Here is a 21,487-nt window from a genome sequence, read left to right on the forward strand (position 1 = left end):
TAAAACAGTGTGGTGGAGTGATAGCGATAAAAACAACCAGGCTAGGTATTGTATAGGCAGATGGAAATCTTTCAACATGGCAACAAACAAAATACTACATAGATTTGTTCTAAGATATTATTTATGTTTGTATCATTCATGATGAATAAATTAATCTAAAACTAAACTACAGTAGAAACGTTATGTTTAGCTAAACTAATGACAGCTACATCCATTGAGGCAAAAAAAAATAGGTTTTTCAGAATGTTGTTATAAATTCGCAAGCTTATTTACAGTATTTATAAACAAAATGAACAGAAACATTTCAATACAGACATAAGCAAATTCTGATTAGTTAGGAACATGTTGATCTCGATAATTCATCAAAACAGTTGTAATGCCCACTTTATGTTTATATACACGTAGAATATTTACTGACGGAACACTGATCAGTTTTGAAAATCCGTTAGACCTTTAAGACAGTTTTCTGCTAATTACCATCTCAATGATATTTCTGCTTGTGGAGTTTCTGGGGTGGCTTGGATGAGATATTCATTTACTCTGTTATAGTTTAAGGTCAAACATTATGATTTCTTGACACAGGCATATCCATCATCGCAACTAATCTCTATGCCTCGCAGCCAATGAATAAACCACATTATCTAGATCTGTTAACCGTGTGGAAAACGAGATGGGATCATTTGCATAGAAATTGATTATATCCCTTGAAATCGTGCCAGTCACGGCCACACATTTAATTGTAACTACAATGGACAATGGGACAGTAAAAAGATAGAGCAACAAGGTTTGTCTTTTCAGATGGATTTCCAATCATCTTTGTGGGGAGGTCTTTAACATTGAACCACACCTGATAATAGCAGAGCTGAAATTAATATTTGTGGACCACCAGAAGCGCAGAGCATTCTCTTTCCTGGATGATTCCCACAGGTCTCTGAGAGCCAGTCTATTGTCCTCTACCAGTCATTGCCATTGAGTTCCTGCCGCTCATAGCGTGTGTAACACTGTTCTTACCACTGAAGATCAAAATACAAAATTGTTCTCCTGAAACCTACCACCGAGAAGAAGCACACTGACAAAAGAACAGTGTGATATGTTCTGAACAGGAACGTTTCAGTAGTTTCAGTTACCTTCCAATGTCTGAAGCTGTACCCCACGCAGAGCTTTATTACTTCTACTCTGCCACAGAGGGCTAGCTTTCTAAAGATCTATACCCACAGCCAGGTGTGACTCATTCTCTTATTGAGCCCTAACATCCTGCCTCCTGCTATGACATGGCCTGCATCCACTGGTGTCAAACATTGTCTTTACTTAGGATCTTAGCCCTGTGTAAAAAAAAGAAAAACAACTCTCCACTTATTTTCAAAAATCAAATCATTAGAATAAAATAGTAATGAGTTTTGGTTCCATTAAAGGCCAGCCTTCCTGGCATAACTGAATGGTAATGAAGAACAAAGAAAGAATAACGTACAAATAGAGAACATTCTTAGGCTATTGTTATTCCGGGCTATTGCTAGTAGTTACTGTACTTACTGACAGAAGGGCAGGTTGGTGTCAGGGTCCAGGTGGCAGGTACCTCCGTTGTAACAGTAGCCATCACATAGTTTACAGCTGGGTGCTATCCTGCCATTAGTACAGCTGGAGGAAAATAGAGGAAAGTTGGTGTCACTGATGGTTGGCCCACGGTTTATGTCTTTCTTACATTGTTTGGAAATGTAAGACTATGGATTATCTGTAGTAATTAAGGCCTATTTTCTGTTGTCAAATGCATTGAAATATTTGAATCTGTGAATTGTAAATGCAATTTATTGTCTTAGGTCTCTCTTTATGTAGTCTCGTCTCCATTGAGACATATTTGGACAAAACCTTTTACCTTTTGGTAGGCCGTCATTGTAAATAAAAATGTGTTCTTAACTGACTTGCCTAATTAAATAAAGGTTAAATAAAATAAATAAAAACTTTAACCAAAAAAATACATCGGTAAAATCTTTGGATGGAAGACTATTCAACTACAGTACATCAAGCATTAGCTCTACACAGTAAAACCATGAAACGTGACACGTTTATAACCTAAACGTCAGTGTTTAAAACTTCAACATTAGATTTGCCAGTAAGTGTTCTCATCTTAAACACAGGTGTTTAGAATGCAAGATTAACCATGATACATTTGATTTGATTTGATGATAGTCAGCTTTTTCCAGTCAGTTTTCAACCAGTAGAACACCTATATCTCCCAAGTGTCCAGATTTTAAACACTAGTGTTTACTTCCCCATCAACTGGTTCAGAATGAATTTAGACATAAAATGTGATTTGAGGTTCTCCTGAGTGGCGCAGCAATCTAAGGCACTGCATTTCAGTGCTAAAGGTGTCACTACAGACCTGGGTTCGATCCCGTGCTGTGCCACAGCTGACAGGGAAACCCATGAGGCGGCACACAATTGTCCCTGCATCGTCCAGGTTAGGGGAGGGTTTGGCCTGCCAGGATGTCCTTGTCCCATCGCGCTCTAGTGACTCCTTGTGGCAGGCCAGGCATGTTGACTTCGGTCGCGAGTTGTACAGTATTTCCTCCGACACATTGGTGCGGCTAGCTTCCAGGTTAAGTGAACAGTGCGGCTTGGCAGGGTCATGTTTCGAAGGACTAGTGGCTATTGATCTTCGACTCTCCCGAGTTGGTACAGGAGTTGCAGAGATGGGACAAGACTAACTACCAATTGGATATCACGAAAAAGGATTATTCAGATTATTCAGATCAGCGTTAAGAATGTCTGTTACCTTATCTACATTTCTTCCCAACTGAACATTTGATTCAAGAAAGCTTTTCAATCGGGTGGTGTTGTTACTCGAGTTAATTTCTGCGAACGGATTTTTAGAATAGGTTGTTTTAAAATATATGTTTCCTCATGCACATTGATTGATTAATGGATCTTATACTATAGAAAAGATACATAACTAAACATTTTCAAAAACTAATGCAATCTATAAGGGGTTGGACATGTTGTTATTGAGATGGTTGTTCCAGTTTAGATGGTTTCGGTAGTCTAGTTATTAAGTAGTTCACCACAGCAGTCACACTTAGTGTAGGTTGTGGGTGATACAATTTTCCAATTGATTGCTATCCTTCCTCTGACAAGATTCCGATAGGAAGCACTAATAATTTCAGTAACAAGCATATTGTCACTTGGAGGTCTGATGTTGCCCATGTGCCAGGATTTTGAGACCACAATGTTGACGATAATTAGGCCTAAACTAAATGTCTTATGAAAAGCATTATACAGTGCCTTTGGAAAGTATTCAGACCCCTTGACTTTTTCCATATTTGGTTACGTTACAGCCTTGTTCTAAAATTGATTAAATTGTTTTTTTTCTCATCAATTTACACACATTACTTCATAATGACAAAGCAAAAACAGGTTTTAAGAAATGTTTGCTAATTTAGGAAAAATAAAAACTGAAATATCATATTTACATAAGTATTCAGACCCTTTAATCTGTACTTTGTTGACGCACCATTGGCAGAGATTACAGCCTCGAGCTTTCTTGGGTATGATGCTACAAGCTTGGCACACCTGTATTTGGGGAGTTTTCCCATTTTTTTCTGCAGATCCTCTCAAGCCGCGGGGCCAGACAGACTATCAGGATGTGTACTCAGAGCACGTGCGGACCAACTGGCAAGTGTCTTCAATGACATTACCAACCTCTCCCTGACCAAGTCTGTAATACCTAGATTGTTTCAAGCAGACCAACATAGTCCCTGTGCCCAAGAAAGTGAAGATAACCTTTCTAAATGACTACCGCATGTAGCACTCACGTTGGTAGCCATGAAGTGCTTTGAAAGGCTCGTCATGACGCACATCAACACAATCATCCCAGAAACACTAGACCCACTCCAAATCGGATACCGCCCCAAAAGATCCACAGATGAACGTAATCTCAAATCACACTCCACACGGCCCTTCCCCACCTGGACAAAAATAACACCTATGTGAGAATGCTGTTCATTGACTACAGCTCAGCATTCAACTCTATAGTGCCCTCAAAGCTCATCACTAAGCTAAGGACCCTAGGACTAAACACCTCCCTCTGCAACTGGATCCTGGACTGGCCGCTCCCAGGTGGTAAGGGTAGGCAACAACACATTTGCCACGCTGGTCCCCTTCTGTACTCCCTGTTCATTGACGACTGCGTGGCCAAGCACGACTCCAACAGCATCATTAAGTTTGCTGACGACACAACAGTGGTAGGCCTGATCACCAACAACGATGAGACAGCCTATAGGGAGAAGGCCAGAAACCTGGCAGAATGGTGCCAGGACAACAACCTCTCCCTCAATGTGAGCAAGACAAAGTAGCTGATCGCGGACTACAAGAAAAGGAGGGCCGAGCAAGCCCCATTAACATCGACAGGGCTGTAGTGGAGTGGGTCGAGAGTTTCAAGTTCTTTGGTGTCCAAAACGTTCTACAGCTGCACCATTGAGAGCATCCTGACCGGTTGAATCACCACCTGGTATGGCAACTGCTCGGCATCCAACCATACGGCGCTTCAGAGGGTAGTGTGTACGACCCAGTACATCACGGGGACCAAGCTTCCTGCCTTCCAGGAACTATGTACAAAAAAATTGTCAAAGACTCTAGTCACCCAGGTCATAGACTGTTCTCTCTGCAACCACACAGCAAGCTGTACCAGAGCACCAAGTCTAGGTCCAAAAGGCTCCTTAACAGCTTCTACCCCTAAGCCATAAGACTGCTGAACAATTAATCAAATGGCCACCAATGATACCCCTTCCCCACCCTTTGTTTTTACACTGCTGTTACTCTGGTAGCACATTTGTTTTTCCTTTGCTTCCATCCCCATTCGATGCGTGGAACAGATGTGGGAGGTGCTAGATCTTCACTTTACCCCTACCTACATGTACAAATTACCTCGACTGACCTGTACCCCGCACATAGACTTGTCAACGGCGTCGTAAGAAGTGGACCAAAGTGCAGCGTGCTGAGCGTACATATTCCTTTTATTATAGAACCGTAGCCAAGGAAACGACCATGAAGCTTAACTTCGGCTATAATGCCTCTAACAAAGTCAACTACCCACAAAACCAACACGGAAAAAGGCTGCCTAAGTATGATTCCCAATCAGAGACACCGATAGACAGCTGTCCCTGATTGAGAACCAAACACAAATAAATAGAAAACAGAAAATCAGAACATAGAAAGCCCACCCAAATCACACCCTGACCAAACCAAAATAGAGACATAGAAAGGCTCTCTCGGGTCAGGGTGTGACAAGACTCTGTACCCTTACCTGCTGTATTTTTCCTCGTTATTGTTATTTTATTGTGTTGCTTTCTTGTTTATTTTAGTTGATTTAGTAAAGGGATTTTTTAGTAGAATCATTTTTATATATTTTTTCATTTTAGAATAAGGCTGCAATTTAAGAAAATGTGTAAAAGGTCAAGAGGTCTAAATACTTTCCAAAGGCACTGTATATTGGTTTACTTTTAACTGGAACATCTACTTAAACATTCACTTGGTAAAGACTTGTAAAATAAAATCTACTGAATGTAACAACTATCTCTCTGTCACTATCAAACACAGTCATGGGTGCGTACTGTATCTCTCAAATTCACTCGAAAAGCATGCTGGGAAATATGCAAATACATCTTCACATCCAGTTAAAACCACCCCCAGTGTTTAAACCTTAACAACTTGTGCTGAATAAACGTGTTAATGTGTTTAAAAACTTACAGAAAATAAACATGTTCTAGTGTTTATGTTCTGAAATTACATTTGAAATGCCTTGACACATGTAAAAAGTGTAACAGAAGAGAGTATATTTATGTGTGCAGATAGTAATCACTTGGTTTTACTGTGTTAGGTGTTTACCCAACACAGAATATAAAGCAATGTTGTAATGTTGTAACTCACTTGCAGACCACATCTGCTGTATCATCGTTGACGAGGCAAGGTGCTCCATGGCACCTCAGGCACTTATCCACCTCACATTTGTTTCCCTCGTATCTGACCGGACACACACACTCTACATGGCCACTACTGGACAATGTACAGGCCTTGGAGTTTACACAGTAGTGGTGGCAGATGTCTGCAGAGGAGAGAAAGAACAGAGGAAAGAGAAAGAGACATGGAGAGAATAAGATAGATAGAGAGACAGAGACAGTGAGATGGAAGGAGGGAGGGAGGGAGGGATATTGAGACAGAGGGAGAGAGAGAGAGGTGCATTTCATAATGAGGAAACGGAGTATAGTTTTAGCTGGTTTGATTAGAATTTTACAGGCTTTTAATGAGACTTAATTATCTGCAACAAATGGCATCTCATCCATAGATGAAAACGTATCACCCCTTGGGCAAGTAACAGTTGGAATGCACTAATAGTGTCAGTTGAAATTGTTTTCCTCACAATTTATAATGACAAAGCCTACATAAGAGAACGCCACATTTTATCAGTGCAGCACAGAAACCCCCAGACGCTGTTTAGAGGGGCATTTATAATTACTCTCTTGCCCAAAACGTGGTATTTGTAGCTAAGAAGGAATTGCCCTTTCTGGTAAAAACAAATAGTTTTCCACCCCCGTTTTTTTTTCATTTAGACTTTCTTGTTGTTGTTGGAACCTTAAATATGAAAAACTGAAAAAATGTCTGATTTCTAGAGTGTGACGAAGGACGGGGGGGGGGGGGGGGGGGGGGGGCTGTTCCCCTCATAACAAATCAGAGGCTCTCCATACCTCTTGCAATATAAATGTGGCCCTCCCCAAGATATATTTTGACATCAATACAATAGATGCCATTTAGCAGACACTTTTATCCAAAGCGAGCTACAGTAATGCATGCATACATTTTTTATGTATGGGTGGTCCCAGAAGTCAAACCCACTATCTTGGCATTGCAAGAGCCATGCTCTACAAACAAAGCTATAGATGACCACCACAAGAAACACTGGGCAACTCCTAGAGTCAATATGCAATTGGATCCATTTACTCACGGTAAAGACAGCGGTCTCCAGTATACTCTGCCATGCAGCGGCACACCGGCTGGTTCCCTAAGCTGACATCACAGGTACCACCATTCAGACAGTGGTTATCACACACCCGCTTCTCACAGAATGGACCTGTAAACCCTACAGGGCACCGACACGTTGGCTTGCCTGGAGGGAGAGAGGAGAAGACAAAGGAAGGAGAGGGTGGGAGAAAGGGGGAGAGAAGAGAAGAGAAGTTTGGCTGACAATTATGTGCATGGTTATCGACTCAAATGTTTTTAAGGCTGTGTGTTCTTGTTCCTAAAGCTGAGTATCAAGCATCCGAAAAACCAAGGATAGCGGATTCTTAATAACACAAGGTCCCTGGAGGTCAGAGAGATATAATTGAAATATTTCCAGTCCTTTAATTGATAACAGTGACTGCCTCCAGTGAGGCCTGTTCTCCTTATCACCAAACTGGGGTACTTGAGGAAAAACATTTGACAGTAAGCTCTCCCAAGCTCAGCTTCCATCGCTCATTAAGAGCAATACTCCCCAAGCCTGCTCAACACAGCGAAACCTCTTACTTTATGAAAAATCAGTCAGTCGCAAAGCATGAATGAACAGACCGAACAGTCAGTGCCTGTATGCCCAGCAGCAGAACAAATATCCCATCACTTTTTTTCACTCCTCTTTGACTGCATTGGACATATAACACAAAGCACTGACTGGGCTAGTGAACCAAGCACCAAATAAGACTTATCGTCAACAAAGAAAGAACAAAACTTGCCTGCAACTCTCCAAATAATTTAAAATACTGCTGCGATACTCACTTTGCTTCACTCACATATGACTAAGTTACTGCATTTCACATATCACATATATCACTCACCTGTCAAGCTCACTAGCCAAATACTGCTGTCATAATACAAAAGACTGACAGCTTGAAGTCAATTGACTGAGATCATGTTTTCAAATATTATTCCTAAACTATCAAATACCTGGTCTTCATTCCCCCTGGGCAAGAGCGTACTTAGATATTGTGAATAGAATGGCCAGAGACTGTTGCAAGTTAAAGTATTTTATGAAAGATGACACATTTATTACGAGGTGATGAGAAAATATGTTTTAAGGGCAAACATTTCACTTCCCAGACTAAAAGATTCAACACAAAAGTCGTAGACCAGTCTCTGAATACTGTGCAGTGCATTCGGAAAGAATTCAGACGCCTTGACTTTTTCAACATTTTGTTACGTTACAGCCTTACTCTAAAAAGGATTACATTTAATTATTACCTCATAAATCTACAAACAATAATCCCATAATGACAAAGTGAAAACAGGTTTTTGGACATTTATGAAAAATAAAAAACAGAAATACCTAATTTACATAAGTATTAATTCCCTTTGCTATGGGACTCGAAATTGAGCAGACTCGAAAGTGCATCCTGTTTCCATTGATCATAATTGAGATGTGTCAACAACTTGACTGGAGTACACCTGTGGTAAATGCAATTGATTGGATGAGACTTGGAAAGGCACACACCTGTCTGTATAAGATCCCTGTCACGACTTCTGCCGAAGTTGGTCCCTCTCCTTGTTCGGGCGGCGTTTGGCGGTCGACTTCACCGGTTTTCTAGTCGCCACCGATCCACGTTTCATTTTCCATTTGTTTTGTCTTCATTGTACACACCTGGTTTCCATTCCAATATCATTGTTCCCTAATTAACCCTCTGGTTTCCCCCTTGGTTTTATGCGTGTTTGTTATTGTCAAGTTGTCTCGTTTTGTGAACTGCATTATTTTTCTCCTTCATGAAATATTGTTTTTGAGTAAAGTTACGGTTATTATTCATCTCTGTGTCCTGAGCCTGACTCCGCCTTAACAGCATCACCTAGACTTTTGACAGAAAAACGCAACCGACCTAATGGAGTCAGCAGGTGCACACAGCCCTCCTCTACCTGTGGAGGAGCGCATCCAGCGGCACGCGACTATGTTGCAAAGTTTCGGCACAGCCATTTATCACGTGCTGCAAACCATGGAGCGATGGGAGAGAGGGGTTTTTCCAGCAACCCCATTATCATCACCCCAACTCACACAACAACCCACACCGCTGTCCACCCCTCCTTCACCTGGACCCAGTGGGATTCGGCTTGCGCTCCCGAGGGAAGATGATGGGACGGCTGCCGGGTGCCAGGGGTTCCTACTCCAGCTGGAGCTCTACCTGGCAACCGGCTCCTTCGGGACGCGAGAGTGTGAACGCCCTCATCTCCTGTCTATCTGGGAAAGCGCTTGAATGGGCCAACGCCGTCTGGGGAAGGGAAGGAGCGACGTTGGACAACTCTGAGGATTACCCACCGCATCCGGGTGGTTTTCAATCATCCACCTGAAGGGAGAGCAGCGTAGGAACACTTGTTTCATCTTAGACAGAGGAGCGCACAAGACTTTGCACTGGACTTTCAAACTCTGGCCGCCGGCGCGGGACGGAATGAGCGGGCCCTGATCGACCACTACAGGTGTAGTCTACGCGAGGACATTCGTCGGGAGCTAGCCTGCAGGGACACCACCCTTACATTTGACCAGCTGGTGGACCTATCCATCCGGCTGGAAAACCTGTTGGCCTCTCATGGACGTCCGGATCGGGGTCCATCAGTTACATCCCCCAGGTTCTCCGATCCGACACCTATGGAGCTAGGAGGTGCTGCTGTGAGGGGCACCAGAGGGGGGGCCATTCCCTGCACCACCTGTGGCCGCAGACAACACACTGCTGGTCGGTGTTGGGGAGGTTCTCCAGGAAGTCGAGGTAGCAGGCTCACTGTTGGATCATCCCAGGTGAGTAGGCACCCGACTCACCCAGAGCTCCCTGTTGCTCACATGTTTGTGTTCATAGAATTTCCCCGCATAGTTTTCCCCGTATTACCAGCATAAGGCGCTAGTAGATTCAGGTGCAGCTTCTTCTGTAAGAAGAAGGCAACTCAACTACCACCCCATCGATTGGGGGATTGTGAGATAAATCTGCTGGTAGACGCAACACTTCCCAGGAGTCAGGTGTATCCTCTGTCACAGGAGGATACAGCGGCTATGGAAACATATGTCTCTGAATCCCTGGGGCAGGGATACATTCGGCCTTCCACTTCACCTGCCTCCTCAAGTTTATTTTTTGTGAAGAAGAAGGATGGAGGTTTATGCCTATGTATTGACTATCGAGGTATCAATAAGATCACGGTGAGGTACAGTTACCCGCTGCCTCTCATTGCCAGTGCGATAGAGTCAATGCACAGGGCGCGCTTCTTCGCAAAATTGGATCTCAGGAGCGCTTACAATCTGGTGCATATCCGGGAGGGAGACAAGTGGAAGAAGGCATTTAGTACCACCTCTGGGCACTATGAGTACCTCGCCATGCCGTACGGGTTGATGAATGCTCCAGCAGTCTTTTTTTTCAGGGACCTGCACGGGCAGGGTGTAAGTGATATTCTGATATACTCCGCTACATGCGCCGAGAATGTGTCCCTAGGTGTGCAGGGAGCTTGGTCGACTGTTGGAGCATGACCTGTACTGTCCTCCCATCAGTCCGTCTCTGTCCTAGGGTACCGCCTTTCCACGTCAGGGGTGGAGATGGAGTGTGACCGCATTTCAGCCGTGGGTAATTGGCCAACTCCAACCACGGTAAAGGAGGAGCAGCGGTTCTTAGGGTTTGCCAACTACTACCGGAGGTTTATCCGGGGCTTCGGTCAAGTAGCGGCTCCCATTACCTCAATGCTGAAGGGGGGACCGGTGCGACTGCAGTGGTCAGCTGGGGCGCACTTTCCCGGATGTATGACACAGAGGAGCGGTCCACGAATCCCACTCCCATACTTCCGGCTTCTTGCCTGGTGGCACCATTGGTGTGGGAGTTGGGCGCGGACATCGAGCGGGCGTTACGTACAGAGCCCACTCCCACCCAGTGTCCAGTTGAACGTCTGTATGTTCCGTCTGCTGTCCGCGACCGTTTGATCTGTTGGGCCCACACGTCACCCTCCTCTGGTCATCCTGGCATCGGTCGGACAGTGCGCTGTCTTAGTGGGAAGTACTGGTGGTCTACCCTGGCTAAGGACGAGAGTGTTTATGTTTCCTGCTGCTCGGTGTGCGCCCAGTGCAAGGCACCTAGACACCTGCCCCGAGGGAAATTACAACACCTACCAGTTCCACAACTGCCGTGGTCACACCTATTGGTGGATTTCTTGACGGATCTTCCTCCGTCACAAGGAAACACCACGATCCTGGTCGTTGTGGATCAGTCCTCCTGTCTCCTTCCTTTGCCCGGTCTCCCTACGGCCCTACAGACTGCGGAGGACCTGTTCACCCACGTCTTCTGGCACTACTGGCCTGATCAGGGTCCCGAGTTCACGTCCAGGGTTTGGAGGACGTTTATGGAACGTCTGGGGGTCTCGGTCAGCCTCATCTCGGGTTTTCATCCCGAGAGTAACGGGCAGGTGGAGAGAGTTAACCAGAATGAGGGTAGGTTTTTGCCTGGGGGAGTGGACGGCTTTCATCCCCTGGGCAGAGATGGCCCAGAACTCACTCAGCCACTAACCTATCTCCTTTCAAATGCGTCCTAGGTTATCAACCGGTTCTGGCACCGTGGCATCAGAGCCAGATCGAGGCACCTGCGGTGGATGAGTGATTTTGGGGCTCGGAGGAGACATGGGACGCTGCCCATGTGCCCCTGCAACGGGCCATCAGGCGACAGAAGGCGAGCGCCACCGCATTGAGGCCCCGGTGTTCGCGCCTAGGGACCGGGTCCGGCTCTTAACCCGAAACCTGTCCCTCCGCCTGCCCGGAAGCTGGGCCCGCAGTTTGTGGGGCAATTCAAAGTCCTGAAGAGACTGAACAAGGTTTGTTATAGATTACAGCTCCCCCTGATTACCGTATTCATCCCTCGTTCCATGTGTCTCTCGTCAGGCCGGTGGTGGCTGGTCCGCTCCAGGAATCTGAGGTGCGGGAGGTTCCTCTGCCCCCTCTGGACATCGAGGGAATGCTGTTCGAGCCATCATGGACGCAAGGCGTCGAGCGAGGGGCCTTCAGTACCTCATGGAGTGGAAGGGGTACGGTCCGGGGGAGAGATGCTCGGTGCTGGTGGAGTTTCACCGTCTCCACCCGGATCATCCTGCGCCTCGTCCTGAGGGTCGTCCCCGAGGACGGTGTCGGCGGTCTGCTGGAGCCGTGCGTCAAGGGAGGGGTACTGTCACGACTTCCGAAGTTGGTCCCTCTCCTTGTTCGGGCGGCGTTCGGCGGTCGACATCACCTGTTTTCTAATCACCACCGATCCCAGTTTCATTTTCCATTTGTTTTGTCCCACAGATGAAAATGCATGTCAAAGCAAATACCAAGCCATTTGTCGAAGAAATTGTCCGTAGAGCGTTGAGACAGGATTGTGTCGAGGCACAGATCTAGTGAAGGGTACCAAAACATTTATGAAGCATTGAAGGACCCTAAGAACACAGTGGCCTCCATCATTCTTAAAGGGAAGAAGTTTGGAACCACCTAGAGCTCTTCCTAGAGCTGGCCGCCCGACCAAACTGAACAATCGGGGGAGATGACCAAGTCACTCTGTCAGAGCTCCAGAGTTCCTCTGTGGAGATGGGAGAACCTTCCAGAAGGACAACCATCTCTGCAGCACTTCACCAATCAGGCCTCTATGTTAGAGTGGCTAAACAGAAGCCAGTCCTCAGGCACTTGGCAGCCTGCATGGAGTTCGTCAAAAGGCACCTAAAGGACTCTCAGACCATGAGAAACAGTATTCTCTGAATGCCAAGCGTCACGCCTTGAGGAAACCTGTCTCCATCCCTTTGGTGGATCATTGTGGTGGCAGCTTCATGCTGTGGGGATGTGTTTCAGCGACAGGGACTGGGAGACTAGTCAAGATTGAGGGAAATATGAACGGAGCAAAGTACAGAGAGATCCTTGTTGAAAACCTGTTCCAGAGCGCTCAGGACCTCAGACTGGGCGAAAGTTCACCTTCCAACAGAACAACAACCCTAAGCACACAACCAAGACAACACAGGAGTGGCTTCGGGACAAGTCTCTGAATGTCCTTGAGTGGCCCAGCCAGAGCCCGGACTTTAACCCGATCAAACATCTCTGGAGAAACCTGAAAATAACTGTGCAGCGACGCTTCCCATCCAACCTGACAGAGCTTGAGAGGATCTGCAGAGAAGAATAGGAGAAACTCACCAAATACAGGTGTGCCAAGCTTATAGTCATACCCAAAAAGACTCAACGCTGTAATCACTGTCAAAGGTGCTTCAACAATGTACAGAGTAAAGGTCTGAATACTTATGCAAATGTAATATTTACATTTTTAATACATTTGCACAAAATTCTAAAAAACTGTTTTTGATTTGTCTTTTTGGGGTATTGTGTGTAGATTGAGGAGGGGAAAAATAGATTTAATCAATTTTAGAATAAGGCTGCAATGTAATAAAATGTGGAAAAAGTCAAGGGGTCTGAATACTTTCGGAATGCACTGTATCTACCCCAGTCATGACAGGAGCATTAAAATTGTTCAATCACCGCATTTATGTTATTTACAGTGCCTTGCGAAAGTATTCGGCCCCCTTGAACTTTGCGACCTTTTGCCACATTTCAGGCTTCAAACATAAAGATATAAAACTGTATTTTTTTGTGAAGAATCAACAACAAGTGGGACACAATCATGAAGTGGAATGACATTTATTGGATATTTCAAACTTTTTTAACAAATCAAAAACTGAAAAATTGGGCGTGCAAAATTATTCAGCCCCTTTACTTTCAGTGCAGCAAACTCTCTCCAGAAGTTCAGAGAGGATCTCTGAATGATCCAATGTTGACCTAAATGACTAATGATGATAAATACAATCCACCTGTGTGTAATCAAGTCTCCGTATAAATGCACCTGCACTGTGATAGTCTCAGAGGTCCGTTAAAATCGCAGAGAGCATCATGAAGAACAAGGAACACACCAGGCAGGTCCGAGATACTGTTGTGAAGAAGTTTAAAGCCGGATTTGGATACAAAAATATTTCCCAAGCTTTAAACATCCCAAGGAGCACTGTGCAAGCGATAATATTGAAATGGAAGGAGTATCAGACCACTGCAAATCTACCAAGACCTGGCCGTCCCTCTAAACTTTCAGCTCATACAAGGAGAAGACTGATCAGAGATGCAGCCAAGAGGCCCATGATCACTCTGGATGAACTGCAGAGATCTACAGCTGAGGTGGGAGACTCTGTCCATAGGACAACAATCAGTCGTATATTGCACAAATCTGGCCTTTATGGAAGAGTGGCAAGAAGAAAGCCATTTCTTAAAGATATCCATAAAAAGTGTCGTTTAAAGTTTGCCACAAGCCACCTGGGAGACACACCAAACATGTGGAAGAAGGTGCTCTGGTCAGATTAAACCAAAATTGAACTTTTTGGCAACAATGCAAAACATTATGTTTGGCGTAAAAGCAACACAGCTGAACACACCATCCCCACTGTCAAACATGGTGGTGGCAGCATCATGGTTTGGGCCTGCTTTTCTTCAGCAGGGACAGGGAAGATGGTTAAAATTGATGGGAAGATGGATGGAGCCAAATACAGGACCATTCTGGAAGAAAACCTGATGGAGTCTGCAAAAGACCTGAGACTGGGACGGAGATTTGTCTTCCAACAAGACAATGATCCAAAACATAAAGCAACATCTACAGTGGAATGGTTCAAAAATAAACATATCCAGGTGTTAGAATGGCCAAGTCAAAGTCCAGACCTGAATCCAATCAAGAATCTGTGGAAAGAACTGAAAACTGCTGTTCACAAATGCTCTCCATCCAACCTCACTGAGCTCGAGCTGTTTTGCAAGGAGGAATGGGAAAAAATGTCAGTCTCTTGATGTGCAAAACTGATAGAGACATACCCCAAGCGACTTACAGCTGTAATCGCAGCAAAAGGTGGCGCTACAAAGTATTAACTTAAGGGGGCTGAATAATTTTGCACGCCCAATTTTTCAGTTTTTGATTTGTTAAAAAAGTTTGAAATATCCAATAAATGTCGTTCCACTTCATGATTGTGTCCCACTTGTTGTTGATTCTTCACAAAAAAATACAGTTTTATATCTTTATGTTTGAAGCCTGAAATGTGGCAAAAGGTCGCAAAGTTCAAGGGGGCCGAATACTTTCGCAAGGCACTGTATGTCAGCATTCAACATTCACGTATTATATTTAGCACACTCTCTAAAATTGACTTTTTTGTTTCAAGTTTTAATGTCACATGCACAAGTACAGTGAAATGCCTTTCTTGCAATCCATGAAGCGATTTAACATTTACACAAACCTTCGCAGCATGTATTATTTATTTGGGTAATTTCTCTTGTGAGTCCACACAATCCATCAGTGGTAAGAGACTGAGATGTTGTGAATAATTGCCCTTTTGCATGCATTATGTAACCGTTTGACTGGTTTGTAGCAAAGAGACATAAAGTAAAAATCAAGTGTTCTGCACTATTTTAGTTCAATCCAGCCATCCACCAATCAATATATAGATATTATCAGCAGACTCACCCAGCGGTGAGCCCATGCAAGTGCCTCCATTGAGGCAGTAGTCGGTGCAGTGATTGACCTCACAGTGTTCTCCAGAAAAGTCAGGCCAGCAGTAGCAGCGCCAGTCCCCTTTCTCATTGGCAAGGCAGCGCCCGCCGTTCTCACACGGTGGCCGACACAGCTCGCCTTTAACACATCAAGACACAGTATGTTCATTATGATGATCTTGTACACAGGTTTTTGAAGTACCTTTTATTTGTAAACTATGAATATGATCAGTGTCTACAGAGACATGAATTTAGCCCTGGGCCAGTAAAAAGAGTTTGATATTGCATGTCGTCTTATGCTATAATTTCAAGTCTTCTTTTGAAGGACAATCATGGCCAAAAGTTTTGAGAATGACACAAATATTAATTTCCACAAAGTTTGCTGCTTCAGTGTCTTTACATATTTTTGTCAGATGTTACTATGGAATACTGAAGTATAATTACAAGCATTTCATGTCAAAGGCTTTTATTGACAATTACATGAAGTTGATGCAGAGTCAATATTTGCAGTGTTGACCCTTCTTTTTCAAGACCTCTGAAATCCACCCTGGCATGCTGTCAATTAACTTCTGGGCCACATCCTGACTGATGGCAGCCCATTCTTGCATAATCAATGCTTGGAGTTTGTCAGAATTTGTGGGTTTTTGTTTGTCCACCTGCCTCTTGAGGATTGACCCACAAGTTCTCAATGGGATTAAGGTCTGGGGAGTTTCCTGGCCATGGACCCAAAATATCGATGTTTTGTTCCCCGAGCCACTTAGTTAACACTTCTGCCTTATGGCAAGGTGCTCCATCATGCTGGAAAAGGCATTGTTCGTCACCAAACTGTTCCTGGATTGTTGGGAGAAGTTGCTCTCGGAGGATGTGTTGGTACCATTCTTTATTCATGGCTGTGTTCTTAGGCAAAATTGTGAGTGAGCCCACTCCCTTGGCTGAGAAGCAACCCCATACATTAATGGTCTCAGGATGCTTTACTGTTGGCATGACACAGGACTGATGGTAGCGCTCACCTTGTCTTCTCCGGACAAGCTTTTTTCCGGATGCCCCAAACAATCGGAAAGGGGATTCATCAGAGAAAATGACTTTACTCCAGTCCTCAGCAGTCCAATCCCTGCACAATTGAAGAATATCAGTATGTCCCTGATGTTTTTCCTGGAGAGAAGTGGCTTCTTTGCTGCCCTTCTGGACACCAGGCCATCCTCCAAAAGTATTCGCCTCACTGTGCGTGCAGATGCACTCACACCTGCCTGCTGCCATTCCTGAGCAAGCTCTGTACTGGTGGTGCCCCGATCCCGCAGCTGAATCAACTTTAGGAGACGGTCATGGCGCTTGCTGGACTTTCTTGGGCTCCCTGAACCCTTCTTCACAACAATTGAAATGCTCTCCTTGAAGTTCTTGATGATCCGATAAATGGTTGATTTAGGTGCAATCTTACTGGCAGCAATATCTTTGCCTGTGAAGCCCTCTTTGTGCAAAGCAATGATGACGGCACGTGTTTCCTTGCAGGTAACCATGTTTGACAGAGGAAGAACAATGATTCCAAGCACCACCCTCCTTTTGAAGCTTCCAGTCTGTTATTCGAACTCAATCAGCATGACAGAGTGATCTCCAGCCTTGTCCAAGTCAACACTCACACCTGTGTTAACGAGAGAATCACTGACATGATGTCAGCTGGTCCTTTTGTGGCAGGGCTGAAATGCAGTGGAAATGTTTTTGGGGGGATTCAGTTCATTTGCATGGCAAAGAGGGACTTTGCAATTAATTGCAATTTATCTGATCACTCTTCATAACATTCTGGAGTATATGCAAATGGCCATCATACAAACTGAGGCAGCAGACTTTGTGAAAATGTATATTTGTGTCATTCTCAAAACTTTTGGCCACGACTGTACACAAAATGCTGAGCGATTCAGAAAGATTTTACTTGGCCAAGTTCCTTCTCAGCTAGGTCTTGCTTTTGTAGCAGTTTTAGAGGTGAAATTACATTTGGAGGCAGTAGGTGAGGTCTAAGCAGGGGTCTTGACGAGATTACCTGAGACGTTGACATCACTGCAAGAGCCGTTGACCAGTACCTTCCCTTCTGGACAGGTGCAGGTGGCGCCAGTTGGGTTCAGTAGACACATGAAGTCACAGTTCATTCTCAGGCACGGGTTGACCGCTGCAGAAAGACAAGAGACAAACAGAATGGCGCAGTGGTCTAAGGCACTGCATCTCAGTGCAAGAGGCACCACTGCAGTCCCTGGTTCAAATACAGGCTGTATCACATCTGCCCGTGATTGGGAGTTCCATAGGGCGGCTCACAATTGGCCCAGCATCGGCTGGGGTAGGCCATCATTGTTAATAACAATCTGTTCACTTGTGTCACTTGCCTAGTTAAATAAAAAAAATGTTAATGCCAAGAGGATTTATCATTCAAGCCGAAGCTTCAATACAGTCGTCAAATAAAAAACATCCACTCCGTTATTACCATTGTTCCATTAAACATTCTGAGGGAAACACACAGGGAAGAGGCTAAACCTTATGGATTTAGTTAATATTGTGCACAAATGTATTTCTATTCAGAATCAACAAGACATATGGTCCATATTCCACTCAATTCCTGGTCCCAAAGGACTACTATATCCAAGCGCCGATGACATAGATGTCGATTAAGGCTGCACCTCGCACCTCTCTGATTCAGAGGGGTTGGGTTAAATGTGGAAGACACATTTCAGTTGAATGCATTCAGTTGCACAACTGACTAGGTATCCCCCTTTCCTTTTCTGTTAGTGAACACTACTTTGGAAGCCTTGGGTTTTCAATAATAACAAAAAAAACACAAATTGATTGTGTTTGGGGTGATAGGGATCATCGTGGTTCAAAGCTAGCGAAATAATGGGTGTCCATGTATTCTGCTGAAGACATCAAAACAACAGCAACATGCTGGCCAGACCGGACGCATTGCAAAATAAATGTACACATACATGTTATTAAATTATTGCTTAGTCAGGCACTAAAATAGAACTTGATTATATTTGTGATGCTCGACACGCTGCAAGAACTGCCTCTCCCATCTCCTCACTGTTTTTTAGGAGCATTTACCCACGTGCCATCTCCTCATTGGTTTTTAGGAGCATACAGTATATCCACGTGGGTGATTGAAAGATGAACTGAGGTCCACACGTCATTCGGTTGTGATAAAAGTTGCTTACCAACCGCCATTTAAAGTCCAAAGAAGAAGAAGAAGCCTGAAGGAAGGAGGAGAGATGACTAGAAACAAATTTGGGTTTTTATCTGTGGATTAATTGTCGGAGTAGAGGAAATTGTGCATTTCAGGTAAAATAGCAACCCAATGTTTAGATCCCATTACAAATTCGCTAGCAACAGCAAGCTAGCTAGCTAAATTGCCATAAATGTTTAATGCTTTGAACCTGTCCCCAAATTACCGTAATATAATTGGTTCAGAGTTTGTTTTGATATTTCAACCTGCGTGCCCTGATCGCGTCTGGTGTGGGGGGGACAAAATCAGCACTGGTGCGGTCTGGTCAGCATGTAACACTCCTGGTCTTTCTGTTCTGCTAGCTGTGCATTAACTTATGCTGCCCAAAGAGTAGGCTACAAAAATCATATCTCATTTTATTTTTCACATGCGCTGAATACAACAGGTCCTTAACCAACAATGCAGTTTTAAGAAAAATAAGTGTCAAGAAAGTATTTGCTAAAATAAGCTGAAGTAAAACACACACAAAAAACGAAGAAGAAGAAAATAGAAAAATAACAAATAATTAAAAAACACCAATAAAATAACAGTAGCGAGGCTATATACAGGGGTACCGGTACAGAGTAAATGTGCGGGGGCACAGGTTAGTCAAGGTAATTGAGGTAATATGTACATGTAGGTAGAGGTAAAGTGACTATGCATAGATAATAAACAGAGAGTAGCAGCAGAAGCTGGACAAATGAGTCTTTGGGGAACGGTTCAGCTGCCCTTTAGTGCCTGACGCGCCACAACTCTAAACACGATACAGATAACAAATAGCACCCGAGAGCTACAGTGAAAGGAGAAGTGGAGAGGCAGAGGATGAAGGATATATTGGTTTGATTGCTCCTAACATGGGAGATGAAATGACTCTCATGTCCCACACTTGAGAAAATGAAAAACTAGCTCAAGAAACAGAGCTCTTGCACTTCCATCCAGACTGTGGACCCACAGTTATCTGCAGTCTGTGTTGGTGAACCAGATAGAATATCAATGCGACATTGTCGTTACTATTGTTTTTTTTTAAATTATTATTATTATTCACATTTATTTAACCAGGTAGGCAAGTTGATAACAAGTTCTCATTTACAATTGCGACCTGGCCAAGATAAAGCAAATCAGTCGACACATACAACAACACAGAGTTACAGATGGAATAAACAAACATACAGTCAATAATACAATAGAAAACGTCTATATACAGTGTGTGCAAATGAGGTAAGATAACGGAGGTAAGGCAATAAATAGGCCATAGTGGCGAAGTAATTACAATATAGCAATGAAACACTGGAGTGATAGATGTGCAGAAGACGAATGTGCAAGTAGAGATACTGGAGAGCAAAGGAGCAAAATAAATAAATACAGTATGGGGATGGGGTAGTTGGATGGGCTATTTACAGATGGGCTATGTACAGGTGCAGTGATCTGTGAGCTGCTCTGACAGCTGGTGCTTAAAGTTAGTGAGGGAGATATGAGTCTCCAGCTTCAGTGATTTTTGCAATTCTTTCCAGTCATTGGCAGCAGAGAACTGGAAGGAAAAGGCGGCCAAAGGAGGAATTGGCTTTCGGGGGTGACCAGTGAACTATACCTGCTGCTACGGGTGGGTGCTGCTATGGTGACCAGTGAGCTGAGATAAGGCGGGGCCTTAAATAGCAAAGACTTATAGATGATCTGGAGCCAGTGGGTTTGGCAATGAATATGAAGCGAGGGCCAGCCAAGGACAGCATACAGGTCACAGTGGTGGGTAGTATATGGGGCTTTGGTATCAAAACGGATGGCACTGTGATAGACTGCATCCAATTTGCTGAGTAGAGTGTTGGAGGCTATTTTGTAAATGACATCGCCGAAGTCAAGGATCGGTAGGATAGTCAGTTTTACGAGGGTATATTTGGCAGCATGAGTGAAGGATGCTTTGTTGCGAAATAGGAAGCCGGTTCTAGATTGTTTTGGATTGGAGATGCTTAATGTGAGTCTGGAAGGAGAGTTTACATCCTAACCAGACACCTAGGTATTTGTAGATGTCAGAACCGTCCAGAGTAGTGATGCTGGACGGGCAGGCAGGTGCTGGTAGCGATCGGTTGAAGAGCATGCATTTAGTTTTATTTGCATTTAAGAGCAGTTGGAGGCCACGGAAGGAGAGTTAAATGGCATTAAAGCTCGTCTGGAGGTTTGTTAACACAGTGTCCAAAGAAGGGCCAGAAGCATACAGAATGGTATCATCTGTGTAGAGGTGGAGCAGAGAATCACCAGCAGCAAGAGTGACATCCTTGATGTATACAGAGAAAAGAAAGAAACCAAGGCTGTTGAGTCTGCCGATAAGAATGTGGTGATTTGAAAGCCTTGGCCAGGTCTATGAATACAGCTGCACTATATTGTCTCTTATCGATAGAGGTTATGATATCGTTTAGGACCTTGAGCGCGGCTGAGGTGCACCCATGATCAGCTCGGAAACCAGATTGCATAGCGGAGAAGCTACGGTGGGATTCGAAACAGTCGGTGATCTGTTTGTTAACTTGGCTTTTGAAGACCTTAGAAAAGGCAGGGTACGATAGATATAGGTCTGTAACAGTTTGGGTCTAGAGTGTCTCCCCCTTTGAAGAAGGGAATGACCGCAGCAGCTTTCCAACCTCTGGGGTTCTCAGACGATACAAAAGAGAGGTTGAACAGGCTAGTAATAGGGGTAGCAACAATTTCGGGTGATC

General features: G+C 44.3%; 1 pseudogene; it reads right to left on the reverse strand.

Annotated features, from left to right (window-relative positions):
* LOC110502094 overlaps positions 1 to 21,487 on the reverse strand; it is a 332,876-nt pseudogene that overhangs the window by 7,252 nt on the left and 304,137 nt on the right.

The sequence above is a fragment of the Oncorhynchus mykiss genome, chromosome 22 (genome assembly GCF_013265735.2).
Source record: "Oncorhynchus mykiss isolate Arlee chromosome 22, USDA_OmykA_1.1, whole genome shotgun sequence".
NCBI lineage: Eukaryota > Metazoa > Chordata > Actinopteri > Salmoniformes > Salmonidae > Oncorhynchus > Oncorhynchus mykiss.